The sequence below is a fragment of the Saimiri boliviensis genome, chromosome 20, assembly GCF_048565385.1.
Source record: "Saimiri boliviensis isolate mSaiBol1 chromosome 20, mSaiBol1.pri, whole genome shotgun sequence".
NCBI lineage: Eukaryota > Metazoa > Chordata > Mammalia > Primates > Cebidae > Saimiri > Saimiri boliviensis.
In genome coordinates, this window is record NC_133468.1 from 33,974,209 (window position 1) to 33,998,443 (window position 24,235).

The 24,235-nt window shown below is 45.8% G+C and overlaps 1 protein-coding gene and 1 long non-coding RNA gene across 2 annotated transcripts in view; both read left to right on the top strand.

Annotated features, from left to right (window-relative positions):
* HIP1 (huntingtin interacting protein 1) overlaps positions 1 to 24,235 on the top strand; it is a 197,357-nt gene that overhangs the window by 13,713 nt on the left and 159,409 nt on the right. The gene's annotated exons all lie outside the window — the stretch shown is intronic.
* LOC141582488 (uncharacterized) overlaps positions 1 to 24,235 on the top strand; it is an 80,543-nt gene that overhangs the window by 13,524 nt on the left and 42,784 nt on the right. Inside the window, exon 2 of the long non-coding RNA XR_012515342.1 lies at positions 1 to 24,235. This exon is cut by the window's right edge and continues 42,784 nt beyond it. This is a non-coding gene — a long non-coding RNA (uncharacterized LOC141582488).

Genomic DNA, 24,235 nt, shown 5'->3' on the forward strand with positions numbered 1-24,235 from the left:
CCTGGCCAACATGGAAAAACACCATCTCTACTAAAAATACAAAAATTAGCCAAGTGTGGTGGCATGCACTTAACTCCCAGCTACTTGGGAGGCTGAGGCAGGAAAATTGCTTGAACCCAGGAGGCGGAGGTTGCAGTGAGCTGGAATTGCACCACTGCACTCCAGCTGGGGCAACAGAGCAAGACTCTGTCTCCAAAAAACAAAAGCAAAAAATAGGATATCTATAAAGCCAAACCAAAACAAACATAAAAGGCTGGTGTAGGCCGGGCATGGTGGCTCACTCCTGTAAACCCAGCCCTTTGAGAGGCTGAGGCAGGAGGATCACTTGAGGCCAGGAGTTTGAGAGCAGCCTGGGCAATGTAGCAAGACCCCCATCTCTGAAAAAGAAAATGGAAGAATAAAAAGAAAGGGTTGGTGTTGAACCTTAAGAAGGATGGGTGTGTCCCTACGGCCCAGGAGAGCAGATTCCCTGCCCAACTTGGGCACTGAAAGGGTTTCCCATCTTGCACTTCCACAGGGCACTGATGAAGACTGTTTTATGCTTCCCATTCACTGGCCCACTTATTCCACTACTTCAAGGCGAGGTGTGGTGGAGACGGGGATGTGGCAGCGGGCACAGCCTTGTGCGGTGGGCTGGCGGCCAGCTGTCCTCTGGCATCAAGGAGGGTTGATGACCTGGAGAGATGGCCACCTGGAAAGAGAACTTGTCAGCCCCACCTCCCAGCAGGGTGGTGGCTGTTTCCTGTTTTCCTGCCTGGGCAGGCAGGGAGGAGCTCTGTTCCCAACTTGTGGGCAGGACTTGTGAGGGGAGAGGGACCGTGATTTAAGGTGTCCACTGGCTCAGAGGAAGGGAGAATGATATCTTTTCTTGGATCGGAAAGGTTGCTGCTGCTGCCTCTGTGAATACTGCCACAGGACAGCGCAGGAAGCCGTGTGGCTGCAGCTTGTGTTTAACAACTCACACTGTAGTTTAAAGGCAGGTTGACACGTTACCCCTCTGAAGCCACAGAGCAAGCATGCAGTAGATGGTTGTGGTCAGTTTTCAAATACAGACACTGAGGCTCAGAGAGATTAAAAGACTTGAGAGCACTCAGGAAGTGGCAGAACTGAGGTTTGAACCTGGTGTGTCTGGCCCCACATTTTATATTTTCTGTGTCTCCCTTTAACACGGAAGCCTGGACAGTGGTTTAGACATGTCTGACTTAGAAAAGGTACAGGCTAAGTCAGACTTATTTTGCTAATTTTTTTTTTTTTTTTTTTTTTTTTTTTTTGATGGAGTCTTGCTCTGTCACCCAGGCTGGAGGACAGTGGCAGGATCTCAGCTCGTTGCAACCTCTGCTTCCCGGGTTCAAGCGATTCTTCTGACTATGCCTCAAGAGTAGCTGGAACTACAGGCACCCACCACCACGCCTGGCTAATTTTTGTATTTTGAGTAGAGATGGGGTTTTACCATCTCTACTGGGTAACACCATCACCTGTTACTCAGGCTGGTCTCGAACTCCTGATCTCAGGTGATCCATCTGCCTGGGTTTCCCAAAGGGTTGGGATTACAACAGTAAGCCACTGCAACTTAGTGTGCTAAGTCTTTTCCAGTTGACTTATTTGGACATTGAAAATTCCTCCACACCTATAATCTCAGCACTTTGGGAGGCCAAGAAGAGTGGATCACCTAAGGTCAGGAGTTCGAGACCAGCCTGACCAATATGGTGAAACCCCTTCTCTACTAAAATTACAAAAATTAGCTGGGCATGGTGGTACGTGCCTGTAATCCCAGCTACTTGGGAGGCTGAGGCAGGAGGATCGCTTGAACCCGGGAGGGGGAGGTTGTGCTGAGCCGAGTTTGCACCATTGCACTCCGGCCTAGGTGACAGAGTGAAACTCCATCTCAAAAAAAAAAAAAAAGGAAAGAAAAGAAAATTCCTCTCAGAAGAAAATATTTGCAACACACATAATTATCAAAGGGCCTATATCGAGAATATGTAAAAAATTTAAGAGAAACAAACAAACAAAAAAACTTAAAAAAAAAAAAAAAAAAAAAAAAGACCAGACACCGTGGCCCATGCCTATAATCCTAGCACTTTGGGATGCTGAGGTGGGTGCATTCCTTGAGCCCAGAAGTTCGAGACCAGCCTGGGCAACATGGCAAAAACCCCAGGGTACAAAAAATACAGAAAGTTAGCCAGGCATGTGCCTGTAGTCCCAACTACCCGGCCCCAGGAGACTCAGGCCATGGGCCTGGGGAGGTCACGGCTGCAGTGAGCCATGATCACGGCACTGCACTCCAGCCTGGGTAACAGAGTGAGACCCCTGTCTCAAAAACAAACAAAAAGACAAACTTAACAAAAGAAATAAGCAGGAGACACTTAATGAAAGGGGATAAACAAATGGCCAATAAACCTATGAAAAGGTGTACAGCTTCATTAGCAATCAGGAAAATGCAAATTAACTTTTGATGAGATACTGGCTGGGCACGGTGCCTCATGCCTGTAATCCCAGCACTTTGGGAGGCTGAGGCAGGCGGATCACCTGAGGTCAGGAGTTTGAGACCAGCCTGGCCAATATGGTGAAACCCTGTCTCTACTAAAAACACAAAAATTAGCCTGGTGTGGTGGCACGTGCCTGTAGTCCCAACTACTTGGGAGGCTGAGGCAGAAGAATTGCTTGATCCTGGGAGGCGGAGGTTGCAGTGATCTGAGGTTGTGCTAGTGTATTCCAGCCTGGCAACAGAAAGAGACTCTTGCTTGTCTCCAATAAAAAAAATGCCCAGGCGCTGTAGGTGGGACTGTAAACTGGGGCAACTACATCGGATAACAGTCTAGTGCTATGCTAAAGTTAAAGACAGGCATACTCAGTAATTTAGCCATACCACTGCTAGTTATGTATCCAACAGAAATGCATAACACTGCTGGGCGCGGTGGCTCACGCCTGCAATCTCAGCACTTTGGGATGCCGAGGCATGCAGATCAATTGAGGTCAGGAGTTCAAGACCAGCCTGGCCAACATGGTAAAACCCTGTCTGCTAAAAATACAAAATAATAATAATAATAATAACTGGGCATAGTGGCACACGCCTGTAATCCCAGCTACTCGGGAGGTTGAAGCAGGAGAGTCGCTTGAATCTGGGAGACAGAGGTTGCAGTGAGCTGAGATTGCTCCACTGCACTCCAGCCTGGGCAACAGAGTGAGACTCTATCCCCCAACACCACCAAAAAAAAAAAAAAAAAAAAAATTGCATAGCACATGCATCAACAGACATTTAGGAGAATATTTATAATTATACTTTATAATAGTCCCAACCTGGAAACACCCCAAAAGCCCACAAACAGTAGATGGATGTGTATGTATTATAGTCTTTCTTTCTTTTTTTTTTTTGAGATGGAGTTTCCCTCTGTCACCCAGGATGGAGTGCAGTGGTGCCCTCTCGGCTCACTGCAACCTCCACCTCCTCGGTTCACGCAATTCTCCTGCCTCAGCCTCCCAAGTAGCTGGGATTACAGGAGCCTGCCACCACACCCAGCTAACTTTTTGTATTTTTAGTATAGATGGGGTTTCATCATGTTAGCCAGGTTGGTCTTGAATTCCTGACCTCAGGTGATCCACCTGCCTTGGCCTCTTAAAGTGCAGGGATTGCAGGGGTGAGCCACCGTGCCAGTCTTTCATGGGAATACTATACACTCATAAAATAAATAAACTCTAGTTACATTCAACAACACAGATGAATCCTGCAAACATAATGTTGAGTGAAGAAAAAGCAGACACAAAGGGACGTTTTCTGTATGTTTCAATTTGCTTGCTTAGATAGTAAAACTGTACAGGAAAAGGAATTGATTCTCATAAAAGACCAGCAGAAGTTCTCTTTGGGTGCAGGGGAGGGTAGTGATTTGGATGGCGGACAAGGGGAGTTTCTGAGGTTCTGCTAACGTTCTGTTAGCCTTGGTAGTGGTTTTTGATAATTCATTAAGCAATACAGTTTTGTGCAGTTTTCTTTACATTAAAAAAAAAAAAAAAAAAGAACTCCTAGCTAGGCGTGGTGGCTCATGCCTGTAATCATACCATTTTGGGTGGCTGAGGCGGGAGGATTGCTTGAGGCCAGGAGTTTAAGACCAGCGTGAGCAACATAGTGAGACCCTGTCTCTACAAAAAAAGTTTTTTCGCTAGCCAGGTGTGGTGGTGCGTGCCTGTATTCCCAGCTACTTGGAAGGCTGAGGCAGGAGGATCACTTGAGCCCAGAGAGGGAGGCTGCAGTGAGCTATGATCGTGCACTGTGCTCCAGCCAGAGTGACAGAGTGAGACTCCGCCCCTAAAAACAACCAACACAACAGAACTCCTTCCCCAGAGTAGGACACAGTGTCTAAGAACCTGCCCCTCACCCTCTTGATGCACCCTTTGACGTCTCTGTCAAATTCAACCTCCCGTCGAAAGTGTTCCGTAGACCCGGGGAGTGTTTGGTTTATGAACCACACATCTGCAAGCAGCATCCTCCTAGAACTGCCGTAACTTGTAGCCAGGAACCTGGGCCTTGTCATCAGCCACAGTCAGGGGGTTGCTATTCCACATGCCAAAGTGGTGGCTTCCATTCATTTGTGTCTTGCGTCTACCTTCCTCAGTGGCACACGGGCCCTAAATTTCTCATTCAGCCTTTACTATATTGCCCTACCATCTAGCAGAGGGCTTTACCCCAGCTAAGGCTGAGGATGTCTGTTAAATACAAAACAAATTAGGTGGTGATGGCTGGGCATGGTGGCTCACACCTGTAATCCCAGCACTTTAGGAGCCTGAGGTGGGCAGATCACCTGAGGTCAGGAGTTTGAGACCAGCCTGGCCAACATGGCAAAACTCCATCTCTACTAAAATACAAAAATTAGCCATGTATTGTGGCATGTGCCTGTGGTCTCAGCTACTCAGAAGGCTGAGGCAGAAAATTGCTTGAACCCGGGAGGCAGAGGTTGCAGTGAGCCTAGATCATGTCACTGCACTCCAGCCTAGATGACAGAGTGAGACTCAGCCTCAGAAAATAAAAATAGGCTGGGCATGGTGGCCCACACCTGTAATCCCAGCACTTTGGGAGGCCAAAGCAGGTGGATCACCTGAGGTCAGGAGGTCAAGACCAACATGGCGAAACCCTGCCTCTGTTAAAAATACAAAAATTAGCTGGGTATGGTGGCTCACACCTGTAATCCCAGCTACGCATGAGGCTGAGGTAAGAGAATGGCTTGAGCCTGGAGGTTGCGGGGTGGCGGTTGCAGTGAGCTGAGATTGCACCACTGTACTCTAGCATGGGTGATAGATAGAGCAAGACTCTGTCTCAAAAAAAAATAATAAAATAAAAAAGAAATTAGCCGGGCACATTGACACACAAACACCTGTAGTCTCCAATACTTGGGACGCTGAGGTGGGAGGATGGCAGAAGGGCCTTTAGGGCAGGAGGCGCTCTACATGGCAGAGGGGACTTTGCACATGTAATTAAGGACCTTAAGACAGGGAGGGTCTTGGATGATCCAGGTGGGCCCAGTCTAATCACATAGATCCTTAAAAGCAGAGCAACTTCTGGCCAGGTTCAGTGGCTCATGCTTGTAATCCCAGCTTTGGGAGGCTGAGACGGGTGGATCACGAGGTCAGGAGTTCAAGAACAGCCTGGCCAACATGCTGAAACCCCATCTCTACTAAAGATACAAAATATGAGCAGAGCATGGTAGCATGCACTTGTAATCCCAGCTAGTCAGGAGGCTGAGGCAGGAGAATCACTTGAACCCAGGAGGTGGAGGTTGCAGTGAGCTGAGATCGTGCCATTGCACTCCAGCCCGGGTGACAGGGCGAGACTCCGTCTGAAAAAAAAAAAAAAAAAAGAGCAACTTCGGCCGGGCGCAGTGGCTCAAGCCTGTAATCCCAGCACTTTGGGAGGCCGAGGCGGGTGGATCGAGGTCAAGAGATCGAGGCCATCCTGGTCAACATGGTGAAACCCCGTCTCTACTAAAAATACAAAACATTAGCTGGGCATGGTGGCACGTGCCTGTAATCCCAACTGCTCAGGAGGCTGAGGCAGGAGAATTGCCTGAACCCGGGAGGCGGAGGTTGCGGTGAGCCGAGATCGCGCCATTGCACTCCAGCCTGGGTAACAAGAGCGAAACTCCACCTCAAAAAAAAAAAAAAAAAAAAAAAAAAGAGCAACTTCTCCAGCTACAAGTGCAAGAGAGATTCCCAGTGTGAGAAGGGTTCCATGCACAGCTGCGGACTCCGAGATTTGGGAGAACCAGGAGGTCAAGACCTCTAGGAGTGAAGGGCGGCCCCTGGCCAAGAGCCAGCAAGGAGACAGGGATCTCAGGCTTGGATTCCACCACAACCTGAATTTGGAAGCAGGTTTTCCCAGGACCTCCAGGACAGGTGTCAGGGCTGCTGATGCCTCGATTTTTAGCCCCGCGAGACCCGTTGCCTTCTCACCTACAGAACTGAGAGATAATAAATGGCTGATGTTGTAAGCTACTGAGCCTGTGGCAATTTATTACAATAGTGATAGAAAATGAGTGCAGGGTAACAGGTAACTCCTGCTTTGGGGCAGAAGGGCCTGATGGGTCCCATGCCTCTCCGCACAGACAGGCCCCCCTTTCAGACCTATAGGAATACTTATCATTTCACTGGTGGTTGCTGTGGCTTTGGATCAAACTGGCACTCGTGCACAGAAGTCTTATCCTGGAGAAACAATTCAGCAGCCTGTTCAAAACATTTTTTCCTGCTGAGCCGTGGAATTCTTTGGTGCAATTCCAAGTCTGGGGATCACAGATATAATTTACTTCACCTTAAAAAAAATTTTTTTTTCGATCAAGTGCTATGCTGTCTATTAAAGAAAAGGCAAGTGGGAACCGGGTGCCGTGGCTCACGCCTATAATCCCAGCACTTTAGGAGGCCGAGGTGGGTGGATCATGAGGTCGAGAGATCGAGACCATTGTGGCCAACGTGGTGAAAGCTCGTGTCTACTAAAAATACAAAAATTAGCTGAGTGTGGTGGCGCACGTCTATAATCCCAGCTACTCGGGAGGCTGAGGCAGGAGAATCGCTTGAACCCGGAAGGCAGGGGTTGCAGTGAGTTGAGATCACGCTGTTGCACTCCAGCCTGGTGACAGAGCAAGACTCTGTCTCAAAAAAAAAAAAAAAAAAAAAAAAAGGCAAGTGAGAAATCCCAATGCAACTGTAGGATCATGATGGCGTCTCAGTGGAAAGAGAGCTTACAGCCAGGAAGCGGAGCCGGCGGGGTTGGTGGGTAAATAGGTGCTTCCCCCTGGGTAGGCCTGCCGCATCCAGATTCTTACTCAGGCTCATAGCGGTAGCCTGGAATGTCCCAGCATTCTGGGTTTGGCTGCAGAGGAGCCAGGAGCTCCCAGAGCACTGATTAGGAATCGGGAAACCTTGCTTCTCCAAGCTGTGGCTGTCTCTGATCTGCATGGTCCCTGCCCTCTGTAAGTCTTTAGTCTGGGTCTGTAGTGAGGGTTGTTGGATGAGATTGCCCCACAGGCTTAGAGACTTGGTGATTCTGTGAAAGTGCAGTTATTACTATTTTTATTTTTATTTTTTTAGAGACAAGGTCTCACTCTGTCACCCAGGCTGGAGTGCAGTGGTGCAATCGTAGCTCACCGCAGCCTCGAACTCCTGGGCTCAAGCAATCCTCCCACCTCAGCTTCACAAGTAGCTGGGAACTACATGTGCACACCACCATGCCTGGTTAATTTTGAAATTTTTTTTAGAGACAGGGGTCTCACTATGTTGGCCAGGCTGGTCTCGAACTCCTGGCCTCAAGTGATCCTACTGTCTCCGCCTCCCAAAGTGCTGGAATTATGGGCGCCCACCACCATGCCTGGCTAATTTTTTTATTTTTTAGTAGAGACGGGGTTTCACCATGTTGGCCAGGCAGGTCTCGAACTCCTGACCTCAAGTGATCCACCCACTTTGGCCTCCCCAAAGTGCTGGGATTACGGGTGTGAGCCACCATGCATGGCTGTGACCAGGTAACTTTTTGATTTTTTTTTTTTTTTTTTGTAGAGATGAGGTCTTGCTGTGTTGCCCAGGCCAGGAGAAAAACCTTTGACACTAAATCAGAGGCCATGGAGTGTCTGAATAACATGCCATTGCAGTCATCCTGAAGCCCAAATGTAGGGAATGTTAGACCTGGCAGGGATCTGCGAAATTCTTTAATAAGCGATTGCAGGCTAGCAGCCACAGATCTGTTTCTTTCCCTTTTTTTTTTTTTTGGAAATGGGCGTCAGCCTTTCCAGCCAGAGTAGCCTCAGAGAGACTCCATTTTATTTGTTTATTTATTTATTTATTTATTTATTTATTTATTTTTGAGACAGAGTCTCACGCTGTCGCCCAGGCTAAAGTGCAATGGCGTGATCTTAGCTCATGGCAGCCTCCACCTCCCAGGTTCAAGGGATTCTCCTGCCTCAGCCTCCCAAGTGGCTGGGAGTACAGGTGTGTGCCACCACGCCCAGCTAATTTTTATATTTTTAGTAGAGGCAGGGTTTCACTATGTTGCCCAGGATGGTCTCAATCTCTTGACCTCGTGATCTGCCTGCCTTGGCCTCCCAAAGGGCTGGGATTACAGGCGTGAGCCACCGCACCCAGCCCCTTTAACTTTTAAGAAGAAATTTGAGGCTGGGTGTGGCGGCTCACGCCTGTAATCCCAACACTTTAGGAGGCCGAGGTGGGCAGATTACTTGAGGTCAGGAGTTCGAGAGTAGCCTGGCCAACATGGTGAAACCCTGTCTCTACTAAAAATACAAAAATTAGCCAGGCATGGTGGCGGGCCCCTATACTTGGGAGGCTGAGACACAAGAATAACTTGAACCCGGGAGGCGGACGTTGCAGTGAGCTGAGATCGCACCACTGCACTCCAACATGGGTGACAGAGCAAGACTCTGTCTCAAAAAAAAGAAAACGAAAAAGTACTTGAAACCTGTAACCAGTGCATAACACATTGGTTTGCCAGAGTCCCCACTACTCTCTGTTAATTGTCTTCCACCAGCTTCATGCATTGAGCCTTGTTTTCCCAGTTCCTGGAGCTGTCTAATGTGTGGTCTCTGATTTAATCCAGTTTCCTAGAGGAAATTGAGGATTAGAAAAGAAAAAATAACTTTCCTGGGGTCCATGGCACAAGTAATCCCCAAATCTGAGGGAGATCCAGCCTTGTGTCTGGATCTAGGTTATGTCCAAAGACTGGAGAGATTCTGAGCCTGGACTTTGGGACCAGACAGTTTACCTGTTATGGGTACCAGGCAGACTGTTTTAAGAGAGGATGGCAGACATGGGTTAATCTGAATCCGTTCAGTAGAGATCTATTCAAAGAGCGCGGAGGGCGGGGCGTGGTGGTTTCTGCCTGTGATCCCAGCACTTCGGGAGGCCAAGGCACGTGGATCACTTGAGCCCAGGGGTTCCCCACCAGCCTGGACAATATAGGGCTGTGGAGAGGATTAAATGATAAAACGCCTGAAAAGTCCACAATATTGTGCCTTGCATGTGAGCACTGAGAAATACCAGCTCCTATTCATCTTCTCTTACTAGTATTTAGTAATATCTAAGTTTCTTTCTCTTTACTTTTTATTAATTTATTAAATAGAGACAGGATCTCTCTATGTTGCCCAGGCTGGCCTTGAACTTCTGGGCTCAAGCGATCCTCCCTCCTCAGCCTCCCAAAGTGCTGGGATTCCAAGTGTGAGCCACTGCACGCGGCCAACATCTAACTGTTGGGGGCTGGGGTACTCTTTGGCACAGAGCAGGTGCACAGATGTTGGATAAGTAGATGCATGCATCCTGGTCTCCTGGCTTATCTGCTCCCTGGTTAGGCCTGAGTGGAGGGCTATCTAGGCAAGGATCTGGAGTGGGAGCTCCCTGAGTTTGCGGCAACGATGTGGTTTCAGAGAGCGGTGAGCAGAACCACCCAAAGAATTACTGGGAAATTTCAGGAGGTGTTTACCTGAACTGTGACCCACCTTTGTTTAGGGCCTCGGGAGAACTGTGTGCTTGGAGCATTCTGTGTGTTTTGGCCGGGTGTGGCGGGTCACGCCTGTAATCCCGGCACTTTGGGAGGTTGAGGCAGGTGGATCACCTGAGGTCAGGAGTTCAAGACCAGCCTGACCAACATGGAGAAACTCTGTCTCTACTAAAAATGCCAAAATAGCTGGGCATGGTGGTAGGCTCCCGTAATCCCAACTACTCAGGATACTGAGGCAGGAGAATCGCTTGAACCCGGGAGGTGGACGTTGCAGTGAGCTGAGATTGCACCACTGCATTCCAGTCTGGGCGACAGAGCGAGACTCCATCTTCCAAAAAAAAAAAAAAATCTGTGTGTTTCTGGTTCTGTGACCTCAAGAAAGACCTGGTGGCACAAAGACGGCTCAGAAGGGACAACTAAAATGATGGAGGGCTGCAGAGAGAAGTGTCCAGTCTGGAAAGACAAAGGCTGGAGAGCAAGGGTACAGATGGGCCCGGAAGAACACTGGCTGCAGGTCAGAGGCCTGGGGTTTGCGTCTGCCTGCTCTCAGTTATGTGATCCTGATTTGTTTGTTCTGCATTTTATTTTCATTAAAGGCAAACATATACCGAGTTACCAGAACCAAATCGTTATATGGGCTTGTTACCAACAAACAGCAGTCTCTCAGACTCTTCCTCCTTCTTCAACCATTTCCTAATTCCCAGAAGCAACCAGTTAATCAGCTAATCTTTTCTGTGTGCTTTTTTTTTTTTTTTTTTTTTTTTTTTTTTTTTTTTTTGAGACAGGGTCTTCCTCTGTTGCCCAGGCTGGAGTGCAGTGGTATGATCATACTTTATGGTAACCTCTAACTCTTGGGCTCAAGCGACCCTCCCACCTCAGCCTCCCACATAGCTGGGACTCCAGGTGTGCACCACCATGCTATGCTAAGCTAATTTATTTTTGCTTATTTTTTAAATTTTATTTTTTATACCATAAGGCTTTCTTGCAAAACTCATCTAATTTTGGAATAATTTTTTTTTAGAAATGAAGTCTTGCCATGTTGTCCAGTCTGATCTCAAGCTACTGGCCTGAAGCAATCCTCCTACCTCAGCCTCCCAGTGTGCTGGGATTACAGGTGTGAGCCACCACAACTGGCCCCAGCTAATTCTCTCTCTCTCTCTCTCTCTCTCTCTCTCTCTCTCTCTCTCTCTTTTTGAGAGAGTCTCACTCTGTCACCTAGCCTGGAGTACAGTGGCGTGATCTCTGCTCACTGCAACCTCCACCTCTGGGTTTAAGCAATTCTCATGCCTCAGCCTCCTGAGTAACTGGGATTATAGGTTCCTGCCACCATGCCTGGCTAATTTTTGTATTTTTAGTAGAGATGGGATTTCACCATGTTGGCAAGGCTGGTCTTGAACTCCTAACCTCAAGTGATCTGCCCACCTCGGCCTCCCAAAGTGTTGGGATTACAGGCATGAGCCACTGTACCCAGCCTTTTTTTTTTTTTTTTTTTTTTTTTTTTTTTTGTAATTTTAGTAGAGACAAGGTTTCACCATGTTGGCTAGGCTGCTTCTGAACTCCTGACTTCGAGTGATCCGCCTGCCTCGGCCTCCCAAAGTGCTGAGATTATAGGTATAAGCCACTGCGCCCAGCCCCAGCTAATTCTTTTAACTGCTATAGTTTGTAGCTAGTGTTATGTACCTGCCATTATGGAAGATAAAGATCCAACATTCATTTACTCATATGTCCCCCCACTCCCCATGACAAACATTTTCCTCCCCTGTACCCCCAGAGTTTTAACTCTGTGTTCACTGTTGATTTTCTCATGACTTTCTAAGTGCCAGGGGCAGCTGAGCTCCTTGGGTACCTGGAATCTTTTTCCTTTCCTGCACACATTTCTATTATTCCTGGAGTAGCTAATTGTCTTTGTTTGGTTGGGTTTCTGTGTATTTATCACCGATGATCCATAATTCTCCCTTTGGTCTGTAATCATATTTTTTTTTTTTTTTTTGAGATGGAGTTTCGCTTGTTACCCAGGCTGGAGTGCAATGGCGCGATCTCGGCTCACCGCAACCTCCACCTCCCGGGTTCAGGCAATTCTCCTGCCTCCGCCTCCTGAGTAGCTGGGATTACAGGCACGCGCCACCATGCCCAGCTAATTTTTTTCTGGATTTTTTAGTAGAGACGGGGTTTCACCATGTTGACCAGGATGGTCTCGATCTCTTGACCTCGTGATCCACCTGTCTCGGCCTCCCAAAGTGCTGGGATTACAGGCTTGAGCCATCGCGCGGCCTGTAATCACATCTTAATACGACAGGTATCCTGTCAATTTCATCATGCATGGGTCAAGTAATACTGCACGTGGGCAGGGGCTTTGTAAGAAGTCAGGAATTGGCTGGGTGTGGTTGTTCACACTTATAATCTCAGCACTTTGGGAGGCCGAGGCAGGCAGATCACAAGGTCAGAAGATTGAGACTATCCTGGCTAACACAGTGAAACTTCGTTTCTACTAAAAATACAAAAAATTTTTTAAAAATACAAAAAGTAGCTAGGCATAGAAACATGTGCCTGTAGTCCCAGCTACTCAGGAGGCTGAGGCATGAGAATCGCTTGAACCCAAGAGGCAGAGGTTGCGGGGAGCTGAGATCTCGGCATTGCACTTCAGCCTGGGCAACAAGCCTGTTTCAGAAAAAAAAAAGAAGTCAGGAATTGGCTAGGCATGATGACTCACGCCTGTAATTCCAGTACTTTGGGAGGCCAAAGTGGAAGGATTGCTTGAGCCCAGGAGTTTGAGACCAGCCTGGGCAATATAATGAGACCCCATCTCTACAAAACAAAATTTAAAAATTAGCTGGGTATGGTGGCATGGACCTGTAGTCCTAGCTACTTGGGAGGATGAGGTGGGCAGATCACTTGAGGTTAGGAGTTCAAGACCAGCCTTGCCAACATGATGAAATCCCATCTCTACTTGAGCCTGAGAGATTCAAGACTCCAGTGAGCTGTGATCACACCACTGCACTCCAGACTGGGCGACAGAGTGAGACCCGTTTCCAAAAAACCGACAAATAAACAAACAAAAACAAAAAGGCTGGGTGTGACGGTGGCTTATGCCTGTAATCCTAGCACTTTGGGTGGGTGGATTGTTTGAAGTCTGGAGTTCGAGACCAGCCTGGCTAACATGGTGAAACCCCATCTCTACTGAAGTGCGAAACATTGGCGGGGCATGGTAGTGTGCTAATCTCAGCTACTTGGGAGGCTGAGGTTCGAGCCTTGCTTGAATCCAGGAGGCAGAGGTTGCAGTGAGCCGAGACTGTACTCCAGCCTGGCCGACAGAGCAAGACTCTGTCTCCAAAAAACAAAAAAGAAGTCAGGAATCGTGAACATGACATAGATCGGTGATGATTGTTTTTGTCTGGAAATTTCCAAACTAGAAAGTAATGATAGGGTGATGTGGTTTGGGTATTTGTCGCCACCAAGTCGCATGTTGAAATGCAGCGTTGGAGGTGGGGCCAAGTGGGAGGTGTGTGGGTCATGGGGGCGGATCCCTCATGAATGGCTTGGTGCCCTTGTACTCCAGCCTGGACAAGAGTGAAACTCTGTCTCAAAAAAAAAAAAAAAAAAAAAAAAAAAAGAGAGAGAGAGAGAGAGAAAGAGAGCATGTTGCTTGGCAAACCCTTAACCCTTAGTCAAGGCTAAGTGAATGTGCTTTCCCTTGCCCCACTGGGCCTTTCATTCCTGGGGACTCTAGAGACCCACATATACAGAGAAGCAGGACAGGATAGTTTCCAAGCAGGGAAAGCTGGAATAGCCCGGGTTGCATCTGAGGATGGAGAATGTCCAGTGCCTGCTTTGAGGAGGGGCTGCTCTGTGTGCCCTGGGTCTTGGAGGCAGAAGTAGAGTAGAACCTTCCTAGGCAGCCTTGCAGAAATGTTGCTGTCGCCTTCCCCTGTTGCAGTGCCGCTAGCACCGGACGCTAGTAAGACGTTGCAGTCAGCCTTAGCTCCAGCTTCAGTTCTGTGTCTTATTACTTCGCAGAGACCCAGGGAAATAAGTCATTGCACCGATAATATGGGATCTTGAACTGACACCTGGTCTCATTGTGTATGTTGAATGAGAGGGTCTAGAGCCATAGCCAGAGCTGGTGGCTGTTTCTTCTCCTCACAGCCTTCACTAACACCTCCAGTGGAGGTGCCCACTGTCCACCAGGTCCCCCATGGCACTCACTTTGTGCCCCTTCAAGGGCCCTTTCTAGAGATGCCTCCTGATTTGTGTCTTGTCTGCTTTATGACCTAGAGCTCCGGTAGGCCACAGGGCTTTGCATGTAGGAGCTACTGAGGAAATGTGTTGAGTGAGTGAATGAATGAATGAGTAAGTGAAGGAGTAAGTGGCCAAACGGATGAGTAAATGAGTGAGTGAATGGTTGAATATATGAGTAAATGAGTGAGGGAATGAATGAGTGAATACGTGAGTAAATGAGTGAGGAAGTCAGTGAATGAGTGAGTGAATGAGTGAATGAAGTATATAAATGAATGAATGAGCGTCTAAATGCAGGAGTAAATCAGTGAGTGAATGGATGGTTGAATATGTGAGTAAATGACTGATTGAATATGTGAGTGAGTGAGTGAGAGTTAATGAGTGAATGAATGATTGAATATGTGATTAAATGAATGAGCAAGTCAGTGAATTAGTGAGTGAATGAATGAGTGAGTGAATGAAAGAGTACATAAATGAATAGATGAGTGACTAAATGCATGAGTAAATGAGTGAGTGAATGGATGGCTGAATACGTGAGTAAATGAATGAGTGATTATGGGAGTAAATGAGTGAGCAAGAGTGAATGAGTGAATGAGTGAGTGAATGAGTGAATTAATGTGATTGAATTATGAGTGTGATTGAATTATGAGTAAATGAGTAAAAAAAGTGAATTAGTGAGTGAATAAATGAATACATGAATGAATGATTGCATATATGAGTAAATGAGTGAGCAAGTCAGTGAATTAGTGAGTGAATGAATGAGTGATTGAATGAAGGAGTATATAAATGAGTGAATGAGTAACTGAATGCCTGAGTGAATGAGTGAGTAAATGAGTGAATTTATGTGAGTGAATAATGAATTTATATGAGTGAATTTATTTATTTATTTTTCATTTTTTATTTTTTTTAAAGATGAGATTTCACCATGTTGGCCAGGCTGGTCTTGAACTCCTGACCTCAGGTGATCCACCCACCTCGGCCTCCCAAAGTGCTGGGATTACAGGCATGAGCCACTGCGCCCGGCCTATATGAGTGAATTTAAATGAGTGAATAAATGAACAAATGAGTGAATGAGGGAGTAAATCATATTGACAGAATGAGTAAATGAGTGAATGAGAGCAAAGGAATGAGAGTGAATAAAGGAGTGTGTGAATGAGCGAGTGAATGAGAGAGTGAGTGAATAAATGAGAGTGAATGAGTGAATGCACGATTGAATGGATTCCCCTCCTGCCTGTGAAAGAGGGCTATCTGTGTACCATATATTGGCCCAAAGCATTGCTCCTCATCAGGCTGTTCTCCAGGATGACTTTGGAAATGTTCAGACCAAACACACACCCCTTTGTGATTTCCCCCCTGCTATCTGGGGTGCGAGCCACCTATCCAGAAAAAGCACTCAGCTCATTTTTTCACACCGTTTCAACATCTCAAGCTTTCAAGCTGTTTGTCAGTGCCTGGAACACTCCTGGCCTCTCTCCCTGTTGCTGAGAACTTTTTGCCACAGGAAATCAGGCTCATTTTGAGGGCCAAATAGTAGCTAAATATAGCTTCCCGGCACAGATATTTAAAGAGCTATGTTGATGATGTTATGTCTGAACAGAGAAGGGGAAGAAAATAACTTTTTTTTTTTCCTCCATAAAGAAGAGCAAAGTTACACCAGGTTTTCTGTGGGGCTGCAGGGAGCCGAGCGATGGTGAGGTGTCGGTGTTTTAATTACAGAAGCACCAGATGTTCATGCTACAACTGTCACCAGCCTGGGGCTTGGGATTTAGATTTCTGTTGCCAGGCAGTCATTTCTCTACAATTACTTCTCGTTTCTATTTAAGAATACCTTCTCCTTGAAGAGTAACCTGCGATGAGTGTGTGCTTCTCACCAAGCCCAAGAAAGTTACCACAGGGAGGCATTATGAGAGCTGTGCTGTCCCCTCACTCTAAGACTGGCAGGGGACTGGGTGGAGGAGTCCCCTCTCTCCCACGTGGTGGTTGACAAGCAGCAGGTGATAAGGGATGAGGCCCTGGGATCTTTCCTCGTGAAAAGTCAGCTGCAGATGCAGAGGCCAGGAAACAGGGAGTACTGCAAAGAGAGGTCTGGACCGAAATTCCGCTCATGCCTTCCCTGGAGGCAGACGGCTTCCCTCTCTGGTTTCCATCTTGGGCTCGTTGGGTGATCAGGACAATGTCCAAAAAAGTATAAAACTTCAGGATACTGTTTTTGATCTCAACTGTCCCTTCTGGACTATAAATAGGACTATCCCAGGAGTTCTGAACTTTCCTTGGGGCTGAACTTACATCTCTTTTGGGAGAGAAACTGCCTAGCTCTTACTATGAGAAGCTCTGCCCAGTGAACTCTCTTAAACTTTGAAGGTCTGCAAATGTCTACCTTTCACCCTCTTTTTTCCCTCCTCTGTTATGGCCAAGACTGTACTGGTCCTTACTTGGTGATAAGTATACAAGCATCATGAACTTTTTAATGCTAGCATTAAAAAGCCTGACCAATGCAATTGTGATGGTTTGCTAAAGAGTTTGCTGAAGAGTTATCAAGGGATGTTGCAATCCAAGAGTTGGAGACAATTTACTCACAAATTAGGACATTAGAACTCAGAATCTTAGAAGATTGCTGATTTGTAAGTCTTTTCACAGGGAATATCCTGATAACACAGGATGTGCTATATTACATAGTATACCCACAATGTATTAACAATTTTGGGGAAATTCTGGACTTTCCAGAGCACGATATTGCCACAGATAGTGTGCAATTCTCATAGGGAGACAAAAGACGGAAGACACAGTAATAATAGAAGGAGAACACACACATATATGAAAGATGAGTAATTTAAAATGTTTGGTTATGTCTTGGTCGTTTGGGGCATGTGTCACTTTAGAGAAATTTTTATCATGTTCTTTATAGTCTATGGAATAGTTTGTTAACATCCAGTAAAGCCTCCCTTAATCAAACCTTCCACCAATTTCTCGTTTTAGTGAAGTTAAACATGATTTTACCCCTTAAAAAGGTATTAATTAAAAAGAAAAAAACAAGATAGAGTCTCACTGTATCAGCCAGGTAGCAGTGTAGTGGCTACTGATGGGCATGATCATAGTGCACTATGGCCTTGAACTCCTGGCCTCAAATGATCCTCCCACCTCAGCCTCACAAGTAGCTGGGCCTACAGGCATGTGCCACCATGCCTGGCACTACAAAAACATTTAGAACGAACACCAGTTCTTCTCAAGCTTTTCCAAAAAAATTGAAGAGAAGGGAACATTCATTAATTCATTTTATGAGGCCAGCATTACCCTGATACCAAAGCTAGACAGATACTGCAAGGAAACTATTGATCAGTATTCCTTATAAACATTGATGTAAAAATCTTCAAAAAAAAACTAGTAAACAAAATTAAGCAGCAAGCATATTAAAAGAATTATGTACCATGACCAAGTAGGATTTATTGCTAGAATGCAAGGATGGTTTAACTTATGAAAACTGGTCAATGTATTACATCACATTAACAGAATGAAAGGAAAAAACCCACATGATCATCTCAATTGATGCAGAAAAAGCATTTGACAAAATCCAGCAACATTTTCTGATAAAAAACTTTCAACATGGCTAGGCACAGTGGCTCATGCCTGTAATCCCAGCACTTTGGGAGGCCAAGGTGGGTGGATCACAAAGTCAAGATACTGAGACCATCCTGGCCAACATGGTGAAACCCTGTCTCTACTAAAAATACAAAAATTAGCTGGGCATGGTGGCACATGCTTGTAGTCCCAGATACTCAGGAGGCTGAGGCAGGAGAATTGCTTGAACCTGGCAGGCAGAGGTTGCAGTGAGCCAAGATCATGCCACTACACTCCAGCCTGGTGTCTGGTGACAGAGCAAGACTCTGTCTCAAACAACAACAACAACAACAACAACAACAACAACATACAGCATGCCGGGCACAGTGGCTCACACCTGTAATCCCAGCACTTTAGGAGGCCAAGGTCAGAGGATCATTGAGCCCAGGAGATCAAGACCAGTCTGGCCAACATGGCAAAACTCCATCTCTACCAAAAAGAAAAAGAGAAAAATTAGCCAGGCATGATGGCATATGCCTCTAGTTCCAGTTGTTAGGGAGACTGAGGCAGGAGAATCATTTGAGTCCAGGAGGTTGAGGCTGCGGTGAGCCATGATTGTGTCACTGAACTCTGACAGAATGATACCCTTTCTCAAAAACAAACAAAAAAACACTCAACAAACTAGGAATAGAGGAAACTACCTCGACATCATAGAAGTTATATATTAACAACCCACAGCAGCCATCACACTCAATGGTAAAATACCAAATGCTTTTCCTCTAAGATCCAGGAACATGACAAGGATACCCAACTTTGCCACTTCTATTCAACATAGTACTGGAAGTCCTAAACAGAGCAATTAGGCAAGAAAAAGAAATAAAAGGTATCCAAATTGGAAAGGAAGAGGTAAACTTATCTCTGTTGCTGATAATATGATCTTGTTCTAAATGCTGTGACACTAAGGATACCACCAAAAAGTCTGTTAAAATCGATAAGCAAATTCAGCAAAGTCGCAAGATACAAAGTCAATATGCAAAAGTCACTTGCATTTTTATATATGAACAATGAACAATCTGTAAAGGAAATTAAGAAAACAGTTTCATTTATAATAGCACCAAAAGGAATAAAATAGGAATTAACCAAAGAGGTGAAAGCCTTGTACAATGAAACGTACAAAAAATTCTCAAAGAAATTAAAGAAGACATAAATAAAAGGAAACACATCACATGTTCATGAGTTTTCCCATGAATTCTAGAACTTTCGAAGATCTAATATTGTTAAGACATGGCAAAATGATCTACAGGTTTAAAGCAATCTCTATCAAAATCCCAGTTATGTTTTTGCCGAAACAGAAAAACCCATCTTAAAATTCATACGGAATCTCAAGGGGCTCTGAGTAGCCAAAACCATCCACAAAAAGAACAGAGCTGGGGGACTCACATTTCCTGATTTCAAAATGTATTACAAAACTATAATAATTAAAATAGTGTGGTACTGGCATAATGGCAAACATATAGAACAATTCAATAGAATAGAGAACCCAGAAATAAACTCTCCTCAATATATGATCAAATGATTTTTCACCAGGGTGCCAAGACCATTCATTGAGGAAAAAACAATTTTTTTTTCACCAGATAGTGCTAGGAAAACTGGATATCCACATGCAAGAGAATGAAGTTGGACACTTACCTTACACCATATGTAAACATTAACTCAAAATTGATCCGTGACCTAAATGTAAGAACTAAAATTATAAAACTCTTAGAAGAAAACATGGGGCAAAAGTGTCATGACATTTGATTTGGCATTGATTTCTGAGATACGACACCAAAAGGCACAGCCAACAACAGCAAAACTAGACAAATTGGACTTTGTGAAAATTGACACTTTTGGCCAGGTGTAATGGGAGGCCAAGGTGGGTGGATTATGAGGTCAAGAGATTGAGACCATCCTGGCCAACATGGTGAAACCCCATCTCTACTACAAATGTGAAAATTAGCTGGGCGTGGTGATGCATGCCTGTGGTCCCAGCTACTTGGGAGGATGAAGCATGAGAATCACTTAAACTCGGCAGGTGGAGGTTGCGGTGAGCCGAGATCGAACCACTGCCCTCCAGCCTGGCAACAGAGGGAGACTCTCCATCTCAAAAGAAAGAAAATTGACACTTTTGGGACATCAATAGACACTAACAACACTTAAAAAGGCAACCTACAGAATGGGAGAAAATATTTGTATATCATATATCTGATAAAGGATTAATATCCAGAATATATCGAGAACTCCTAAAACTTAACAATGAAAAACCCAATTCAGAAACGGGCAAAGGACTTGCATAAATATTTCTCCAAAGAAGATATATATAAATGGTCAATAAGCATGTTAAAAAAATGCTCAAAATCATTATGAAAATGCAAATCAAAACTACAGTGAGATACCACCTCTCACCCATTAAGATGGCTACGATAAAAAACAAATAATAAATAAAACCCCAGAAAATAAGTACTGGTGAGGATGTGGGGAAATTGGAACTCTTGTACAGTGTTGGTGAGAATGTAGAATGTAGCTGCTATGAAAAACAGTCAAAATATTTTTAAAAGGCCAGGCATGGTGGCTCACACCTGTAATCCATGAATCTTGGGAGGAGGAGGTGAGTGGATCACTTGAGGTCAGGAGTTCAAGACCAGTCTGGCCAACATGGATAATAGAGATAGTAGAGATGGGGTCATCTGTAAAGATTAGCCATGCATGGTAGTGGGCACGTGTAATCCCAGATATTAGGGAGGCTGAGGCAGGAGAATCACTGGAACCCGGGAGGCCAAGGATCATGCCACTGCACTTCCGCCTGGGCAACAGAGCGAGACTCCATCTCAAAAAAAATTAAATTAAAAATAGAATTACCATATGATTCATCTATTTTGCTCCTGGATATATACCCAAAAGAATTGAAGGAAGGTTCATGAAGAGAGGTTTGTACGCCCATGTTCACAGCAGCATTATTTACACATCAGCTAAAATGTGGAAGCAAGCGAGGTGGATGAACAGGTAAGCAAAATGTGCTTATGTATGTAATCGAATATTACAGAGCCTTAAAAAGGTGGCGATCTGGCTGGGCAGGGTGGCTCACACCTGGAATCCCAGCACTTTAGGAGGCCAAGGGCAGATCACGAGGTCCAGAGATCGAGACCAGCCTGGCCAACATGGTAAAACCCCGTCTCTATTAAAAATACAAAAAAAAAAATTAGCTGGGCGTGTTGGCGCGTGCCTGCAGTCCCAGCTACTCGGGAGGCTGAGGCAGAAGGATTGCTTGAGGCAGAGGTTGCAGTGAGCCAAGACCTCGCCACTGCGTTCCAGCCTGGGACAGACAGAGCAAGACTGTCTCAAACAAAACAAAACAAACAAAAAAAAAGGTAGAGATCCCGTCACATGCTACAACATGGATGAACCTTGAAGACGTTATCTTAGGCGAAATAAGTGAGTCCTAGGAAGACAATACTGTATGATTCCACTTCTATGAAGTGCCTGAAGTAGTCACAAACATAGAGACAGAAAGTAGAACGGTGGTTGCCAGGGGCTTGGGGGAAGGGAGATGGGGAGTAATTGTTGGATAGGATAGAGTTTCAGTTTAGCAAGAGGAAGAGTTCTGGAGATGGATAGCAGCGATGGGTGCACAGCAGTATCAGTGTACTCAGTGCCAGTGAACGGTGCACTTAAAAATGGTTCAGATGGTACATTTCATATTATGCGTATTTTACCACAACTTAAAAATTGAAAAAGAAAGAAAGAAAAAGGCATTTGTACTTATTTAAAGACGTATTAAAACACGGGGTAAGGTGGAATTCCAAGCTTTTAAAAAATCTGTTTTTGGAACTAGCGAATTTGCATTATCAAAATAGTTGCCCGGGCGTGGTGACTCAACACCTGTAATCCCAGCACTTTGGGAGGCCAAGGCAGGCAGATCACCTGAACTCAGGAGTTCAAGACCAGCCTGGGCAACATGGTGAAACCCCGTCCCTACAAAAATTAGCCGGGCATGATGGTGGGTGCCTGTGGTCCCAGCTACTTAGGAGGCTGAGGCAGGAGAATCGCTTGAACCTGAGAGGCCAAGGTTGCAGTAAGCTGAGATCAGGCCACTACACTGCACTCCAGTCTGAGCAACAGAGCGAAATTCTGTCTTAAAAAAAAAAAATTTTTTTTTTGACTAAGCTGTTACGCAGGCCGGTGGCAGTGACTTATGTCTGTAATTATCTGAGGTCGGGAGTTCAAGACCAGCCTGACCAACATGGAGAAACCCTCCCTCTACTAAAAATGCAAAATTATCTGGGCATGGTGGCACAAGCCTGTAATCCTAGCTACTCGGGAGGCTGAGGCAGGAGATAGTAACTTGAACCCAGGAGGCAGAGGTTGCAGTGAGCTGTGATTGTGCCATTACACTCCAGCCTGGGCAATAAGAGCTAGGACTGGTGTAAGACTTTCTTTTGTCATTGTTGTCTGTGAGATCATGTTTGGTGGAGCTTAAATTCTATGGGGTCCTCCATGTGTCTTGACTTACGGACGTATTTCTTGGGACGGTTGTATGGTTGTCTCTGCTGGGTTCTTAGCCGGTTCACTGGTTCCAGGTCAATTTTTATTGATTTTCTAGGACAGGGCTTCCATGCTGCGTGAGTCTTGGGGGAACTTGGCACACCTAAGCAGCCCCGGCCAGGGGCCCTGGCTTTTCCCTAGACTCTCCACCAAAGGCTTGGGGCCAGCAGCTCTGGCTGGGAGCTCAGTTCCAGATCCCGGAGGCACACACAGTCAGTGGTCTCAGCTTTGTTTCCATAGAGATTATTTGTTTATCCCATAGCATGTGGCTTTGATTTGCAATTAGAAAGCCACTGGAAGGTTTTAAGTAGGATGTGAAATGGTCCATCTACTTTATGTTTTGTTTTATTTTTAAAGACCTCTACAGCTGCATTGTAGAAGTCTTAATCCCTGCTATAGTTGGGATGATTGACCTCCTTCAAACCTTCTGTTGAAATCGGATCCCCAGTGTGGAGAAGGTGGCCTAATGGGAGGTATTTGGGTCTTGGGGCCAGATGTCTCATAAATAGATGGATGCCCACCCTCCCAGAGCGGGTGAGTGGGTTGTTGCTCTGTTTCCTTCATAGCTGGTTGTTAACAAGAACCTGAAACCTTCCCTTGCTGCATGCTCCTCTCTCTTTTTTTTTCTTTTTTCTTTTTTTAAAATATATTCTAACCAGAGTCATGTGATACTATTCTTTCTTTCTTTCTTTCTTTTTTTTTTTTTTTTTGAGAGAAGGTGAGTCTCACTCTGGTACCCAGGTTGGAGTGTGGTGTCTTTCCCCCTCCTCTGTCACCATGTGATCTGTGAGGGCACCAGGTCCCCTTCACCTTCAGCCATGAGTAGAAGCAAGCCTGAGGCCCTCTCAGAGGCAGAAGCAGGCACCACGCTTCTTGCGCAGCCTGTAGTACCATAAGACAAATAAACCTCTTTTCTTCATAAATTACCCAGCCTTGCCAGGCATGGTGGCTCATGCCTGTAATCCCAACACTTCGGGAGGCCGAAGCAGGCAAATCATGAGGTCAGGAGTTCAAGACCAGCCTGGCCAACATAGTGAAACTGTCTCTAAAATATACAAAAAGTAGCCAGGCGTGGTGGCGCGTGCCTGTAATCCCAGCTTCTTGGGAGACTGAGGCAGGAGAATTGCTTGAACCCAGCAGGCGGAGGTTGCAGTGAGCTGAAATCGTACCATTGCACTCCAGCCTGGGCAATAGAGTGAGACTCCGTCTCAAAAAAATAAAATAAATAAAATAAAAAACCAAAAATTAGCTGGGCATGGCGGCAGGCACCTGTAATCCCAGTTACTATGGAGCCTGAGGCAGGAGAATCGCTTGAACCCAGGAGGCAGAGGTTATAGTGAGCTGAGATCGTGTCACTACACTCCAGCCTGAGCGACAGAGTGAGACTCTGTCTCAAAAAAATAATAAATGAGCCGGGCATGGTGGCTCACGCCTGTAATCCCAGCACTTTGGGAGGTTGAGGCAGGTGGATCACAAAGTCAGGAGATCGAGACCATCCTGGCTAACATGGTGAAACCCCATCTCTACTAAAATATAAAAAATGATAAATAAATACATCAATAATAAATAATAAAATGAGGACAGCCATCTCTGGCAGAGTTAGGATTTTTATGGTCTGTTGTTGTTGCTGTTGTTGTGATGAAATCTCACTTTGTCACCCAGCCGGGAGTGCAGTGATCATAACTCACTGCAGCCTCAACCTCCTGGGCTCATTCAGTCCTCCCACTTCAACCTCCTCAGTAGCTAGGACTACAGGTGTGCACCACCACACCAAGCTAATTCTTTAATTCTTTTTAGTAGAGACAGAGTAGTGCCGGGTGCGGTGGCTCAAGCCTGTAATCCCAGCACTTTGGGAGGCCGAGGCGGGTGGATCACGAGGTCAAGAGA